This window comes from Amphibalanus amphitrite, unplaced genomic scaffold (genome assembly GCF_019059575.1).
Source record: "Amphibalanus amphitrite isolate SeventyFive unplaced genomic scaffold, NRLGWU_Aamphi_draft 001394F_arrow, whole genome shotgun sequence".
In the NCBI taxonomy this organism is placed as follows: domain Eukaryota; kingdom Metazoa; phylum Arthropoda; class Thecostraca; order Balanomorpha; family Balanidae; genus Amphibalanus; species Amphibalanus amphitrite.
In genome coordinates this window covers 1-17,157 of record NW_024882887.1, presented here as the reverse complement: position 1 = coordinate 17,157, position 17,157 = coordinate 1, and the positions used below count along the sequence as shown (strand labels likewise).

Here is a 17,157-nt window from a genome sequence, read left to right as displayed (position 1 = left end):
CGCCGGGCGAGCGGACGGACCGGAGGGTGGGAGAGGTCGCCAGCCGGCGCCGCTGACCCCAGCTGACCCGGCCCACAGGCGCAGCACCATGAGGCTCCAACAGTGCAGGTCAGTCGGCCGGCCCACGGCGATCAACAAGCCTCCAAAGTCTCTGCTTTTATTGAATAAGGATCTAGAAATCAGCGTGTCCGATCAACAATATCAATGTCACGAAATACCTAATCTTCAAACTTTTGATGAGCAATAGGAAAGCATGATGTCCGATTACTGTGATTGAAAAGTACCTATTATGCCTCGTCTCTTTTTCATTTTTGTGCTGTCTGTGCCTATGTTTTGATTACCTGTATCATCACTATGTATTTATATAGACAGTAGCGTTACCGGAGAACTAGATACTGCTTCCGTATCGAAGAAGAGGCGCATTTCTATGTTTTGATACCGCCAGAGCAAGCTTGAGAAGTATAACAAGTTAAGTTTCCTGCACGTGGAAACGCTCGTTATGCTAACTGTTCAGCCCATTGGCCGTGGAAGCGTGGGACCACTGCAACCATGATTGGCCAATCATTGATTCCGGTGCCGCCCAGTTATGGCGTTCTACATTCGATGCAGTCTGTATTGAGAGCTGTCCTGGGATCACTCTGACTAAACTATAACTTCCTTGTTACTGCGTAACTGTTCTTGTTGTATTAAGGAACTTAATAGTAGGTAAAAGGTTTTAGCAGTTGCCCCGAAGTGATTGCATGCTCGTATGCTGCACCTTTTCGGTAGCGTGGTACGTCCTCTTGCATTGATTTATCTTCACGCGCAGATGAACACATGTCTGGAATATAAAACGCTTTTTTTCGTAAATGCGTACAGTGAACGTGAATGAATGCATTACATAAAAATGTCTTTGCTCAAATATTATGGTCAAAAAGATAGAAGCAATTAGTTATTTCTTTACCGCCGATGCCGGCTGACTTTCAAGGCTTAGCAGAGAAGGCAAGTAACATACGTTTTACCTTCTGCATTCCGTGTCCCTTAATTGTCTATGAATGATATGAATAGATATTAGATATATATTATGAGCATTACTGTAAAGCTTCGAATGGTTAATTATGATAGTCATATCATGACCTTTTCCTTTTTGGACATGCTTTTAAGTTTTAATTGCACATACACTGTATACGTGAACTTTTGGAAACAAAAATGTTATTTAATTTGACAAACATAAAAGAAAAAAGCGAAAAGAAAAAATACAAATCGATTTAAAAAGTGCTTCCCAAAGGAGCCAAAGTTCGATTCTGTCACACTAACCTACACTTAAATTACACCATTACTGACTTAATAGTATCTATCTATAAATGTCTTTTCCAACTACGTTATTTGCATTTTATTATTTTTTTTTACAATTGTTTAAGATCTCACTTTTAACACAAAAAAACAATAGAGAACATCATCATGTTTGCCGAGAAACGTATTCATAAAACCTCATTAGATGATAAAGTTCAGCGTTCCGCATCAAGCAGAACTCAGAAGATCATATTTAATCATTATTATTTCTTTTGCATTACCAACATTTTTGCATTATGCACCAAAACAAATCATCATCGAAACAATATGCTGCTTTTCAAATTTTGATACAGAGGTTATTATTTCGGAAATAACAAAGTAACTCACCAGTACATTGACCTTAAGAAAAAAAACTTTCGGAAATAACAAAGAAAAAACTTTCGGAAATAACAAAGTAACTCACCAGTGCATTGACTTTCTTAAGAAAAAAAAACTTAAGTAAGTGCAGGCGTATAAGAACAATTGCCGTTTGTTATTGACTTGCGCACGGCATTGAGAACTTGACCGGGATAATACAGTTGAAGTGGCATAGCAACTGCAACTCCAGTAATTGATTCCAGCCAGGAAAAAACATCCTAAAACATCCTCGTATGATACACGATTGAAATGGCCTGCAGCTACACATATTTCAGAAAAAAAAGATTAGATACGAGGTATAACAAAGTTAATTTACCAATTTCTTAGTTTCTCGCCTTTGTCAGCGAGGTCCTCGCCACCCCATCAGGTGACTGTGTAACTTGACCCCGGCCTGGCGGCGGAGTACCCACTAAACGCTCGTCCGTCGCTGCTCCGTCTGTTCCCCGCGGAGCAGTCGTCCCTTTCCGGCGCAGTGCGGTCGAACTGCGAGCCGAGGGGGGAGGGGGCGAGGGCGGCGGCCAGAGCACTACTGAGGAGACGTACTGCCGACAACACACCGAGGCAGACGACATATGATACTGCTGGCAGCGGTCTGCCGCCGGCGCCCCGGCCCGTCGAGCGGCGCAGCACCGCGACCTGCGTGGGGGGTCACCGCATACACGCGCACACGCATCCGAGGGCTGAGTTACATAATTTTATTGGAAGTGTGATTTAATTAGCTAATGAATTACTAGTATAATGTGGAACCATATCCATAATATGATTGCAATGCAAAAATTAATTGAAAACCACTGAAAATTACCCAAGCGGATCCAAACTCTCCGTTAACCTTCCAGGCGGTGGGGGGGGGGCATTTTTGCCCCCTTTTAGTTTTTTTCTCGATATATCTCGAGAACCGCTGCGCCGATTGTCGCCAAACTTTCAGTACCCTCCCGTGAATAGCTATTGCACATTGTGACCAAAAATTTTTCCAAAGGCTATGATAGGTTGGACGCTAATGACGTCAGAGTGACATCATTTCTGTCATTTTTGGCCCAAAAAAGGTTTCGCGAGAAGAGCTGTCAGGCCTACAGCTTTAGAGACACAGAAAAATGTTTCGACATAAAAGGTGTAGAATTGAGGGGGCTACAAAACTAATATCTCGGATTTTTGAATTTTTTGGATTTTGACCCCCAAAAATCAAACAATAGATTTAAAAAAAAAATAATAGCCGAAAAATCCAAAAAGTTTTTTGAATTTCGAAAAAAGGATGATATGTGATAGTCCCTACCGCCTTCTATCTACATACCAAATTTGAGATCGATATCTCTTTTTTTTTGGCCAAGTTATAGCAAAAAAAAAACTGTTCAAAATTGATGACGTAAAAATTTTCAAACTCAATCTTAAGCAATTCTAGACCTCGTAGCGCAAAACAAAGACCACCATTAGACTCCCCATGACGAGCTGCATCGAATCAATACCGATTTTATGCAAAATATCAACTTTGAAATTTGACCTTTTTGACCTGACCTTGACCTGACCTCCACTAGAAAGTGACCTAAACCGTACCTGATGGTCTTATAACTAACACCATTGAGTTGGAAATGAAAAACTGGCCATAAAACATGCATCGCACAACCTTTGTAAAGTTGGGTTCATGTGGTGACCCTTGGTGACCTTTGGTGACCTGACCTGTGACCTGACCTGGTATGACCAGTGACCTCTAATAGCAACATATGTACTAGACAACTGACGCCCTATCGCTGATTTTCGACAAAATGCGTTTTACTCGGTGTTATAGAGCTTTCCCTAGAAGCCCCGTGAGCGGTGAAACATTTTACCTTTGACCTGACCTGTGACGTCATCAGTGACCCCGAGGTCAATGAAATTTGGTTTCCTTCGACAAATTTGACAGGGCTATCGAACGCCGTTTGAATTTTCCGGATCCGTCCAGTAGTTTCGGAGATACGGGGGGCAAAAAATGCCCCCCCCCCCCCACTGAAGGTGGCCGGGAGGCCCACCGCCTGCCGGGTTAAATTCCATTTCCGGTCAGAGAGGCCGGCTAACCCCAGCGAAGGCGACCGCCTCAAACTGTGTTGCCCGCGATAATTGACAAGTGTTCCCGGGACTGTCAGTGTTATAATTGTTAAAAACCGTCTTCCTTAGAAAATTCATTTTTAATGAATTTCTTGTTTCTAAAAAGGGCAAAACTAACTGATACAAGTGATCCTGGATTCTTTGACACAGCCAAAGCCCCCTCAGCCCCGAGGTTGGCACTGTATGAACTCCTTTGTTTGATGTAACAGCAGGCCACACGTCCATGCGAAATGCGCACATTTCCTTTATGATATTTAAATATTTATATGCTTTATCCGTTTTAACCCGCGCACCGACGGGGGTCTGCGCCAACTTCGCACCGACGGGGGGGGGGGGCGGATGACCGCCCCCCCCCCTGAGATCTCGAGAACGAAGCAAGATAGCGACAAGCGTTAAACGGCATCGGATATGCACGGTCAAGATCTACAATTTTTACTAGGGTCATTTTCAGGTCAGGTCAAAGATGACGTCACAGGGGTCGAAAAAGTCAAAATGGCGGCGCTAGATATGGAGAGAGTTTTTCTCGAATAACTTTCGAATTAGTCAAGATAGGAACAAACTAAGGACAGTATCGTGATCCTCTCGTCAATCCGCATCGAATGATTATATGTTGACCTCGAAAGGTCAAGGTCAAAGTTTGACCTCAGGTCACGTGACCTCGAGGTCATCATGTATATCATTCGATGCGTCTTGACGAGCTGAACACAATGAGACCATCCACGCGGCTGTATCTTGTTCCTGTACGGAGTTATTGGCCAAAAACCTTTGGTGACCTTTGATGACGTCACATGACCTCACAGCTGCCCAACAGCAAAACAGACCTTAAGGTAGTGAAGGTTGATTGTATATGAAGTCATGTATGGTATATGGGGCCATTCCGACCCGTTTTAGTGGTAAAAACAGGGAGTTGATTTTTCCCCCATTGACTTATAATGGGGAGGTCGCGAAATTGACCTGACCTTAGGTCACTGATATCAAAATTCCGAGATAAGCAAGTTGTAGCTACTAATGACCTAATAACATCCTGCGACTTTCAAAGGCCTCCGACATCTACTGTAGCTCTGGCACGGTGACAAAGTTGCAAAAAAGTGACTTGAGGTTGGGTCATTCAAAGTGACCTGGTGACCTGACCTTAAAAGGTAGGAGGTTCAAACTTGCACACCGTGTGTAAAATTGATGAGGGAATAGTCGTACCAAATTTCGCGGCGCTTCCCGCTATTCGCGAAAAACCTCAGGGGGGGGGGCGGATATCCGCCCCCCGTCGGTGCGCGTGATAAAGGTACAAATCAGACATTGAGACCGTAAACGGTGCATTCATGTAGTTATCGCAAGTTTTAAATACAGTTAATTATCTAGACTTATTTCACAGGCGATGCATTGACATTCCTTTGAAACCTGAGGCTTGGTGTCGAATTTTAACTCCATTCGTTATTCATCCTCCAATACTTTGTGGCTATGTTCGTCTCTCGTAAATTCGTCGGTCAGTTTTGTCCCGGCGCGGCGCGGCGCCCACGTCCACACCAGATGGAGACAGGCGGCGACGGCGGATGTCCTGCTGAACGCGGCCTCAGCGGGCCACAGCCGCGGCGGCCCGGGGCGTGTTATCTGACCGACACGGTCCGCTTCGTCCGGTCTGCCGGCGCCGCGGCACGGCCGGCCCCCATTCAGAGCTCTGCCGAGCCGCCGCGGCTGCGGGCCGCCTCTCCAACTTCCTGGAGACGTGCGGTCGTGGCGGCCTCCGCGGTCTCTGCCCGCGCGGGGCGCCGCAGCACGCGCCCCGCGGCGGCGCCGGGCGGTCGCCGATGGCACAGGACAGCTGGGTCGGGACGGTCAGATGAGCGCTGCGGACTGACCGGCGCCAGTGATAACGGTCCCGACAGACCGCCACTTCCTGGACAGCGCCCCGAATCCGCCGGAACCGGAACACGGGCCGCCGGAATCGACAGAGGAGCGGACGACACAATCGCTGCCGGTGCAGTCTCCGCGCTCCGAGAGAGCTGTGTCCTCCACTCGCAGCGTGGGTGTGAAACAGAAGGAGAATTTTGTACTTGTTCTAAGAAGATCGTTGAAAACAGCAATCCAGTAATCTCTGGTTTTATTAACCAATATAACGCCTTTTGGGGCGACTAACGGAGCGAGCGAGAGGGTGGGCCTTGCACGTGCGAAATTTCGACGGGGTACCTCCAGCTGACTTGTGCACGACACCCTTCTAACCGGTCTCTAGCAATGTGCCAAATTTGAGCACAATCGGCCCAGCCGTTCTCGAGATCTGGAAGCGGCACCCTGCACGTGCAAAATGGGTCCCAACTGACTTTTGCACGGCACCCTACTAACCGGTCCCTAACCATGTGCCAAATTTGAGTGTCATCGGTCCAGCCGTTCTCGAGATCTGGAATCGACCCCTGCACGTGCGCACGTGCAGCAGCACCCCAACTCTGGCACATGGATATGCAGTGCCTAGTGGGTGCCTACCTACATGCCAACTTCAGCGCAATCGGTCAGGTAGTTACCGAGATATTGCAACAATTACAAAAGTGACACCTCTTCGTTTTGCACGTGGCACGTGCATAAGGGGTCACCCACATGCATCGGGAATAGTCCAATACTTGGTAGAAGGAATGAAGCTACCCTACAAAAATTATCCCGTGTAAATCGGTCAAGTGGTTGCTGAGATATAGGTAAGCGTCGCAGAATCGTGACCACGGCCGGCCGGCCGGCCGGCCGCTCATACTCAGAAATTTCCGTTAATCTAAGGAAAGACTACGCTCGCTTCTCTCGCTCCGTAATGAATCTTCAATCTGGTAATGAAGTTATAGCCAGATGAAAATACCGACACTATTGCATTCTGGTAATATGAATTGCGCTTCAGTTACTGAACGTACTGAATGCGCATCTAAAATGGGATCTTCATTGATTTGCAATGGATGATAGAACCATCGCCCGACCGAGCAGCCCGTATCCAGATAATCTGTGACCGGACAGCTGAGTGGTCATGTGACCAGCCCGTCACTTGTCCTCGTTAGTGAGCCTGCATGTCGAGTCTGGTATAACGGCGGCTGTTGCATATGCCAGCCGGCCGGGATGTGACTATCAGCTCACTGTATCGCCCACATCGTCCATCGCCCATTGCCCATCGTCCATCGTCCATCATCCATTGTCCATCGCCCATTGCCCATCGTCCATCGTCCATCGTCCATTGTCCATCGCCCATTGCCCATCGCCTATTGCCCATCGTCCATCGCCTATTGCCCATCGTCCATCGCCTATTGCCCATCGTCCATCGTCCATTGCCCATCGTCCATCGTCCATTGCCTATCATCCATCGTCCATTGCCCATCGCCCACCGCGCTGTGTTCCGGCGAACGATGGAGTAGCTCGAAGCGCGCTCCTGTGCGGCAGGTATCTCGATCTGGCCCGATCATACCTGTTTGTGGACTGTTTACCGCAGGGATAAACAGCTCGGTCGGTGGTAGACCGCTGACTCGCACCGGATCGGAGCACGATCTGAGCGGGAACGACCGACGATCGGAACGGGCGCGACCGACGACCGGAACATTTCTAACTCATTTCACTACTCGATTCAAAGGTTGAACAGGGTCCAGGACCACACCATGGTCGGATCGGCCTATACATTTGGACACGCATCCTCTGAACGTGCATAGCTGATGCGTGAATGTGATTTTTATAGTTTCACGATGAATTTCGCAAGAAGTTGGCAAAGAATGAATGAATGGCGCTTACTGAACGGTTATAGACACTTATGTACTTTTGAGGCCTAATCAATTCAAACATTTTGGACTGTAGGTTTGGAACCTGTCAGTGTCTACAAGACAACTGGCTGACGTATTGAAGTTTGAACTATGGAGCACCTCCGGTCCATCCCACCCCCTCCCCTGTTTGCCATTGACCGTCACCGGTCACACCATTCACCTGTCACGATGCATCGATATAGTGCCGCCTTGCCCCCACCAAGGCTGGTAGCTGCAGCAGGATCCTGCACCCACTCCTGGATGCGTCCCTCGCAACAGCACCGACACAATGATCCCGGCGAAATAGCCGTCTCTGGAAGCGGCTCCCGAAGATAGCGGGATAAATGTTTTGATAAGGGATGCGCCGAATCAGCGCCCACCATGGGTGAAGCTCGGCACCGATAAATATTTCACTTGCCTCCATCACATTCGCGAGGTCGAAACCCTGAGCTGAAAATAGCCGTGGTCAGAAATAGAAGTGGTCCTCACCAGGTTCTTTCGAGGTCAGGTAGTATCGGTAACCATCATTACTAATACATACCATCGCTGGATAGTTTATGAAAAGATCTAGGTGTCGTCTCGATATGCCATGCTCGGACCATCGCCACAGCACGGGTTATACCGTTTCATTGGTGTAAGAGACGTCGTGAAATGCAGTATGACTCAACTGCACCCTGCCACACTACCTGGGACCCTACAGTCTCACACCCCACAGCCGTCGCTCGTGGCCCTCGGGCCCCGACCTCGCGGCGGCGCCGTCTGGGCAGGAGTTACGTTATGCGCCGGTCGGCTGCTGAGTCTCCGATTACCGAGCGATCGCCGGGGCTGCAGTGCGCCGAGACACGGACTGAACGGACCAATGGACGGACTGAACGGACCGCTAGACGGACTGAACGGACCGAGAGGCGGACTGAACAGACCGGGATACGGGCTGAACGGACCGGGATACGGACTGTATACGCTGAGACGCGGACTATGTAAATGTGTAAGTATGTATAGTCGACTACAGAATGATGTTCCACTTTTCACAGGCAATTATTTGCCTGGAGTGGTAGGCTGTGCCGCATCACGCGGGCTGAGTTCACAAATTATAGCTTTGTCACAATGCTCACAATCGACACGCTTAATTGCGTGATAAACGGCACAACTTAGCGCTCAGGTCAACTGATAGCTTCTGAGGAGTGGAACATCATTATGTAGTCGACTATACTGAACGGACCAATGGACGGACTGAACAGACCTGGCACGGACTGAATGGACCGAGAGATGGACTGAAAGGACTGGGACACGGACTGAATGGGCCGATACCTACATGGACTGAACGGACCTGGCACGGACTGAATGGACCGGGATATGGGCTTAGTGGACCGAGACACAGACTGGCCGTCTCATGTATTGAGGAACAACCTACAACGTCTATGGGAAATATCTCTACGCTATATTTTTTGTCTGTTATACTTCGAATCGAAGAGCAATGTTTTTATTTTTGTTTTTACCTATTATTGTTCGCCCGAGGTCCTGCCGAATTTACCTTAAAAAACAAACAGACCCTCATTCGGGATGTGGCGGTCGGGGTGAAAAAGATGGGGGATATATGAATGAATTCACCGACGCTTTACCACATGAGCCCCGGGTGCGTTTTTGTGGTCATTGTGGCTTTTGTTGACCTTGTTCTAGCAGTGAAATATGACTCGCGCTGAATATCATGTCACAGCCGCGTCGGCAAGGGCGCGCGAGGTGAATACGAGAGAGATGGCGGACTTCTGAGCCTCTGGATGTATTCACCCACTGAAGATCTGCTCGGTAGACAGATTCCCGACACCGCCCAGTCTTATAGGCTGGGATCCAGCGTTGCAGGTTTCCGGGTCAGGCGATTTGCAGTTTGCATACCTAGGGACCGAAATCATAGCTCTTATGATGGATGACTGCAACTTGAGTTCAGTGAAGAGAGCTTCTCAGTGGCTGACAATGGTTAGGCGTCTCATTGATTGGTGAGGAGCCGGTATCAGGTGGCCCTAGTGCCTCGATTGGTGACACTGCCTCTGGTGAATGGTGAGAGTGCCGGACGCTGCTGGTCTCCAGATGCGGACCGGACCGGACCGAGCCGGTACGGGGAGGGTCCGCAGACCGGACCGGGTTTGGAGGGTCCGAGGACCGCGTGTGGTCCCGGCGCCGGTCTCCGGTTACGGCCGCCCGCGCCGGATCGGACCGACACCCGACCCAGTGGGAACTGCGATACAGGTGCGGCGGCGGCGGGTCACTAGCGGGACACTAGCGGGACACTAGCGGGACACTAGCGGGACACTAGCGGGACACTAGTGGGACACTGGCGGGACAGGAGTGGGACGCTGGCGAGACATAAGCTGGACACTAGTGGGATACTAGTGGGGCACTGGCGGGACAGGAGTGGGACGCTGGCGAGACACTAGCTGGACACTGGCGGGATACTGGCGGGACACTGACGGACACTATCACAACCGGATGTACTAGCGAGACACCACCAGGACACCACCAGGACATTTGTTGGACACCAGCGGGACCGGGTACGTTAGTGAGACACCAACGGGTCAGTAGCGAGACACTGCAGTTAAATGTCATTAGGACTCAAACTGACACTGAGAAACTTCAGACTTGCAGTTTTTTGGAATCATTCGTACTATTTCGGATGGTGGAAAGCCAATGTCTGATTAATTAAATTCGTGTTTGTTTCAAGAAAAAAATCCTGGTCTCTAAAACTGAGACTGTCCGGCGGCAGTCAGGTTTTACCCGAGCCCGTATCCGGCGCGGTGGGGTAGGCTCCGCGGCGCCGTCTCTCCAATGATCGCGTCTCGCTCGGGATTTATTTGTCTGGCCACGGTCGATTTGTAGCGTCTGGACACATCTGGAAGTCGTCGAGGACGCACGGGGGAGCGCGGCCGCCCCTCCGTCGGCCGGCTCTCTCCCCTAGCGTCGGCGTGCCACCGGTATCTGAGACTGAACGGTTTCGACGTCCCCTCTCCCGTGGTACGGCGTCGGCCACTGGCGCTTATCTGCTTCAGAGAGGCCTCATCAGGGAGGTATTTCGGAGATGAGCGGCAAAGGAGGGTTACAGCAGCGCGGGGGATGTCATGACCTATAAGTTCTCACACACAGGTGATGGTTCGGTCAGGGTGTGTGGGGTGTGACCAATCGGTGTGTGATCATGGCTGTCCGCTGTCTATTCGGGGTATGTGTCTTTGTGACCGGTCAAGGTGCAAGGCTTGGGTGTCCGGTCGGTATGGTCCGGTGACCGGGTTGTGCGCGCCGGGTGACTGGACGGCGCGTGAGGCCGCACACAGGCAGTCGTCTCGCCACGTGCGCCGCCCTCTCCTTCCGGGCGTCTGGCTGGCTGCAGCGCCCCAGGACGGGCCTACACCCGCGGCTGCATGTCACCGTCTGCGCAGCCCACCGACCAGCAGAGCCGACCTGATAAAACTGGCAAATGACGCCGAATTTTCGCAATACGTGCTGCAGAACTCTCGCCAGTCCTACCCGTACTATGTAACTACTACGTTCTTGGCGGAAACGCCACAAGCCTCCCGGAATTTGGAGACTTTGAATTTACGTCACCTGGTATGTGCGCAAGGGAGACCGTTCAGATGCTGCTAGAAACGCTATCCTATATCAACACTCGTTAGTCGAATGTCACGACGAAACACTGATACGACCTTATCCTTGCTAGACATACTGTAGACGTTTATTTGTTATCGTTTGGGGTTTATTAAATTTATTTGCGTATAGGTATATACGAGAAGTACGGCGCAAACTGTGGACAAATTTAATTTCTTTTTAAATTAAATTAAACCTCCCATGCGGCATTAAATATGCGTATGCATCTTACAGGCAGATTCACTTGGTGACTACTTATTGACAGCCACATTTACTGTTGTCACTTGCAAATTTTATTTGTTTGCACTAACCTTGTCACTGTCGAGTACCGAGTACCGAACTAGTTACTTCTGGCTGCCCATGTCACGCAGTCAAGAGCGAGGCAAGGATGGGAGTGGATGAGAGAGAGGGTTAGAGGGAGAGAGAGAAAGAGAGAGATAGAGAGAGAGAGAGAGAGAGGAGGGGAGAGGAGGGTGGTGCGACACCCGTGGCCAGTCAGTTCCGCTCCTCGCGCGGCCCGTGCACCGCTGTGTGGCTGGGGGCGATATTTTTACCCCGTTCCTGGGACGAACGGTCCGCCCGAACAGTGCGCGCTGCGCTGTTCAGTCACCAGCATTATCGATGACTTGTTTTTCACCCCAGCCCCGAACCTTTGTTATCTCGGGCGACTTCCGAGTCGGAACGAGCAGACATATTTCCGAAATTAGCCTACGCGGGAACGTTCTGGGGCGATGTTGGTCATGAACTGGGCAAGACGGTGGTGACTGGACAGGACAGGCAGGTCAAATATTGACGGACCTTTTGGCGTCCCAAGAATGCATGTTCTTTTGTTGCTGGTGCCATTGCAGACGTTGCTGGTGCCGTGTCACGGCGGTGTAATTTTCCGACTTCCAAGGACACCGGGAGGGTCCCGGCGCAGAAGCGCCGTGTATCGTGGAGGGTCGTATGGCGCTTCCGTCCGACTATCTGCGGCAGGCAGAGGTAGTGGCCGAGGACAGCGGCAGCCGGGAGGGTGCTGGTAGAGCCGTGTGTCGCGGAGAGCTGTATGGCGCTTCCGCTCGCGACTATCTGCAGCGGACGCCGGTCAGACGTCGGTGCTACGCTGCTCTGCCACCGAGCGTATACCTACTGCTCTGCCGACGGGCCGTGCTAGTCTGACGGTCGACTGTCGCCCAGTCCCTCTGTGTCTATACCGCGGAACCAACAACGGAGTACGTTACAGATGTTACAGGATTAAACCAGTAAAACGCCTTTTGGGCGAAGAACGAGCGAGCGAGATAGTGAGCCCTGCACGTGCGGAAGGGCGAGAGGGTGCTTCCAACGGGCTTGTGCAAAGCACCCTTCTAACCCGTCGCTAGCGGTGTGCCAAATTTGAACGCAATCGGCCCAGCCGTTCCTGAGATCTGGCAGCGGCATTCTGCACGCGCGCACGTGCAAACGGGGTCCAACATGACTTTTGACGGCACCCTACTAACTGGTCCCCAACCGTGTACCAAATTTGAGCGCAATCGGCCCAGCCGTTCTCGAGATCTGGAAACGCCCCCTGCACGTGCGCACGTGCAGTAGCACCCTAACCGCAACACATGGGAATCCAATGCCTGGTGAGTGCCTACCTGTATGCCAAGTTTTAGCGAAATCGCCCCAGTAATTACCGAGTTACTGAAATGGGAACAAATTTGGCACCTCTTATTGTTGTATTTTGCACGTGCACTGGGGTTGACCCACATACTCGTACATCGAGAGTATCCTATTTTGGGTAGAAGGGATGCTGCTACCCTACAAAAATTCCCGCAAGTCAATCGCCCTAGCGGCTGCTGAGATATGAGCCTCTCAAAATCACTACTTTTGCAAAACAGCTTGAACACCCCTGACTTTTCACGTGGCACGTGCCACGACGGTCACTGAGATGTATCAAAAGTAGTCAATTACGGGGTAGAAGGGATGGGGCTACCCAATAAAAAAGACCGCAGGCCAATCGGTCCAGCTCGGTTGCTGAGATATAAGCCTCTCAAAAGCGTTACAGGCCGGGCCGGGCCGGGCCGAGCTGCTCATACTGAGATTTTTCCGTTATATTGAAAAGACTCACTTCGCTCGCTGCGCTCGCTCGCTCGTAATTATAGAGGCTTTGTTTTACTCTCCTAACTAAAACTTGGTTGACACTTGGTGGATACAAGCCAGAGTACTACAAAATGAGCATTGAACATTATTTCCATTGTTCTATTTTACGACGACGGAGAGAAGATGTCCTTCATTGCCTGATGCCTTGAAGGTCACTGGTGTCCTGGCATTTGTGGTGCTTCATAGGTCAGTGGTGCGGGTTGGTAGACGCTCCAGCCGCCCGGAGCCGGGAGCTGGGAGCCGCCGGACAGAGCCGGAGCCTCGGGCACCGCCAGGAGCCGAGCGGGAGCTGGCCGTATAGCCAGCAGTGTCCCAGCTGCGGCCAGCGGCCTGCAGGAAGCCGGCGCTCTATCTGCGCCTCTTCCTGATGTCCGCCGGCCGAGTCGGCCCGTGGCCCACGCGCCACGGAGCTTCCGGCACGTGCGGCCGCTCGTGCGGTGGCCGCTATAGGTGTCAACCGGAACTGGACATCTTTAAGCCGCAATTTTGTGCAAAGTCCAATTCGAAAAATTGCGTGGCGGAAGATGAATTATAATGTATTACGGATTTTTTTCCACTTTTTATACATTTCACATATAGCTTTCCTAAAAAAAAACATGAGAACTAACCTTATTTGAGTAGAACGGCTTACTGTATTTAAATATTTTGCTCCTGCCGATTTCCCCAATTTAAAAGTATCAGCGTTTTAAGTCGACAGATCTTATAATAAAACATGTTTAGTCATTTCGCGGTGTCGGCAGTTTTTAGACGCACAGGTGTCGGAATAAGAAATAATTTGATCGGACATTTAACACACCATCTATGCAATAACAAAAAAAATGCCGTAAAATAGTATAGCAAGTGGGCTGAAACAGCAAGCAACAGGCACGTACCCAGGATTTCGCCCAGGAGGGGGCCACCTGCTTTCGAAGGGGCCCACCACAGTGTATAGGGCCCCCCAGGTTCCCCGGGGGCCCCGGGAGTCATGAAGAACCTTTCGATGGTGGGGGGGGGGGGGGGGGGCATAGTGGGTCCGGTCTCTCCTGCAGACGTAGGTGAGAAAACGCCACGTGTGTGGGAAAACGCAATTCAGTTCTTTACAACCTAATGTAGCATTTGGTTGTGATTTCTCGCGGTCAACTTCATCAAAGTCAATTAAAACGGTCTCTGTAACGGTCTAAGCCTTGAGAAAATGTGGAAAATTGGAAAGTAAAAATAATTTTGCTTGAGGATTGTGCATGAAACGCACGGCATTTTATGAGCGAGCGCAATTACTGAACATCCTCCAATTCCGGATATGTAGGTATATAATATAATAGTGGGGAATAAATGTCTCGTTATCGGAATTCCACTATCTGGCAACTAGCCCTATGTAAACGCGGCTATTATATGTTTCACTAGGAATCGAGCGCAATTGTACTTTTAGCCAGAAAATAAATGCTTGGGTAATTCTGGGACACTCTGTATTAATTGGAGGAATAGGACTTAGGAGGAAATGCGATTGCAAATCGACCCACATCCCTGTGTTAGCCAATGACGCCTTTGGGGCCAAGGTTGGGGGGTATTCAGTTTAGCCTTTTTGTTTTTCTGTGATATCTCCGGCACCGTGAAAGATATTGGCTCCTTCAGATAAGTGCCTACTCCAGTCACTACTTATATCCAGTAGCCAGTAGCCACTCAGATGATTTGGGATCAATCAGGTGATAAGCATACTTTCAGACGACCAGGGGCCCCCAGTCGACCAAGGGTTCCCAGGCGACCAGGTCCTCTAGATGACTAGGGGCCCCACTGCCCCAGGCGACCAGGGCCCTCCAGGCGACCAAGGGCCAATGCGATCAGGTCCTCAAAGCGATCAGGGGCCCCCAGGCGACCAGGGGGCCCCCATGCGACCAGGCCCCCGGCTACCAGGGGCCCCCAGGCGACCAGGGGCCTTCTAGGTGACCAGCGGCCCTCAGGCGATCAGGGGCCCCCAGGCGACCAGGGGATCCCAGGCTACCAGGGGCCCAAGGCGACCAGGGTCCCCCAGGCGACTAGGGGCGACCAGGGGCCCCAGGCAACCAGGGGCCCCCATGCGACCAGGCCCCCTGGCTACCAGGAGCCCCCTGGGCGACTAGGTACCCCCAGGCGATCAGGGGCCTCAATATCATGCGACCAGAGGCCCCCCATGCGACTAGGGCCCCCTAGGCGACTAGGGGCCACAGACTATCAGGGGTCCATACGACCAGGCCCCTGGCTATCAGGGCCCCCTAGGCAACTAGGGGCCCCCAGTCGATCAGGGGCCTCATGCGACCAGAGGCCCCCCATGCGGCCAGGGCCCCCTAGGCGACTAGGGGCCACAGGCTATCAGGGGTCCCCATGAGACCAGGCCCCCGGCTACCAGAGGCCCCCTAGGCGACCAGGGGCCCAGGAAACTGGGGGCCCTTGGATGACTGCAGGGGCCCCTCGGGTACCCAGGGCACATAAATGAAACTTTAATATCAATTTTTCTTCCGAGTAAAAGACGTTATATCCAGTGTTAAAAAAATATCCTGGGGCCTGAGGGGCCCCCTGAGCGCCTTCGGCGCTCAGGGGGGGCCTTGGCCCCCGTGGCCCCCCCCTTGGGTACGTCACTGGCAAGCAAGGGTCTGGTCGGAGGTGAAACAAAATTAGAGAGGAAATACGAAACAGGATGAGAGAAGAAGACAACGGAAGAGAAAAGTGGAAACTCATACTTTGCGCTGCCTTGGGCATTCTCGTTTGGAAATGCAGCTGCCCGTCTATATGGCGCTGTATTTGCGATTCATTGAGCATGCTGTGGGAATGGAAACTGTTATATAATGCCCTCCGGACGTGGTGTGCGCGGTGTGGACGTTATCGGAACAGGCCGCGAGAAGAACGTCCGGCTGAGCAGGGTGTAACGCATGAAACCTTTATGACGACGATATGCGATCACAGGGTGGGAGGAACTTTTTACTTCCTTATTTAAACATTCGACCAATACACGCTGCATTGTATACTGAATGCCGCAGTACGGCTGTTCAGTGTTCATTTTGTGCATATGTATTCTTTTTCTCGCTGATTTGCATGTGCGGTGCTATTTCTGACACGGTCGGTGTCCTGTTTGTTTACCAGGTGGCTGCTGTTGCTGGTGATATTGGTCACAGAGCTTCAGCAGAGCACCGTGCTGGCCAGGAGAAAGGTGAGCTGACTGCGACGTCGGACGCTTACGATGACATAGGTACATATTTTCTTGGTGCTATACTAAAAACACGCATTAGTGTGTTTGCTCCTATTTTAAAGTAAATGCGTGCGTTGCCTTTGTCATAAACGTATCGCCATCGCTTTAGGCTTCCGTTATGACCCAACTTCATCTATGCCCCCGGCCGGTCCTTACCGGCACCTCGGTGTGTTTTGTTCTCTCTCCCAGCACCGGATACGTCACGCCACCACCGGCGTCCCAAGCGGCAGCACGGCGGTAGCCAGGTGTACTCGTATGTGCTGGAGCGGGACGCCGGCCCGTGGGGCCTCTGGGGCACCCAGTCGCCCTGCTCGCGCTCCTGTGGCGGCGGAGTGGCCTTCCAGACCCGCCGCTGTACGGATGAGAGGTGAGCGCTCTTACGACTAGAACGAGAAGTGTGTTATCTGGCCAGTCCGACTCACGTTAAAAGATGTATCAACGAGAGGTAAGCACTTGCATTGGTCCATCAATATTTTATATTGGATCGAAATTTCAGCTGTCTGTCTTTCACTGTTCCACTACCAATGAAACGAAAAGTGAATCTCTCTCTCTCTCTCTCTCTCTCTCTCTCTCTCTCTCCTCTCTCCTCTCTCTCTCTCTCTCCTCTCTTCTCTCTCTCTCTCTCCTCTCTCTCTCTTCTATCTCTCTTTCTTCCTCTCTCTCTCTCTCTCTCCCCTCTCTCTCTCTCTACTCTCTCCCACT

The 17,157-nt window shown here is 51.2% G+C and overlaps 1 long non-coding RNA gene across 1 annotated transcript; it reads left to right on the top strand.

The window, feature by feature from the left end:
• On the top strand, positions 1–16,817 carry LOC122372745. Its single transcript, XR_006254926.1, has 3 exons — positions 1–108; positions 16,350–16,416; positions 16,645–16,817. It is a non-coding gene; the product is annotated as an uncharacterized LOC122372745 (long non-coding RNA).
• The last annotated feature ends 340 nt before the right edge of the window (positions 16,818–17,157 follow it).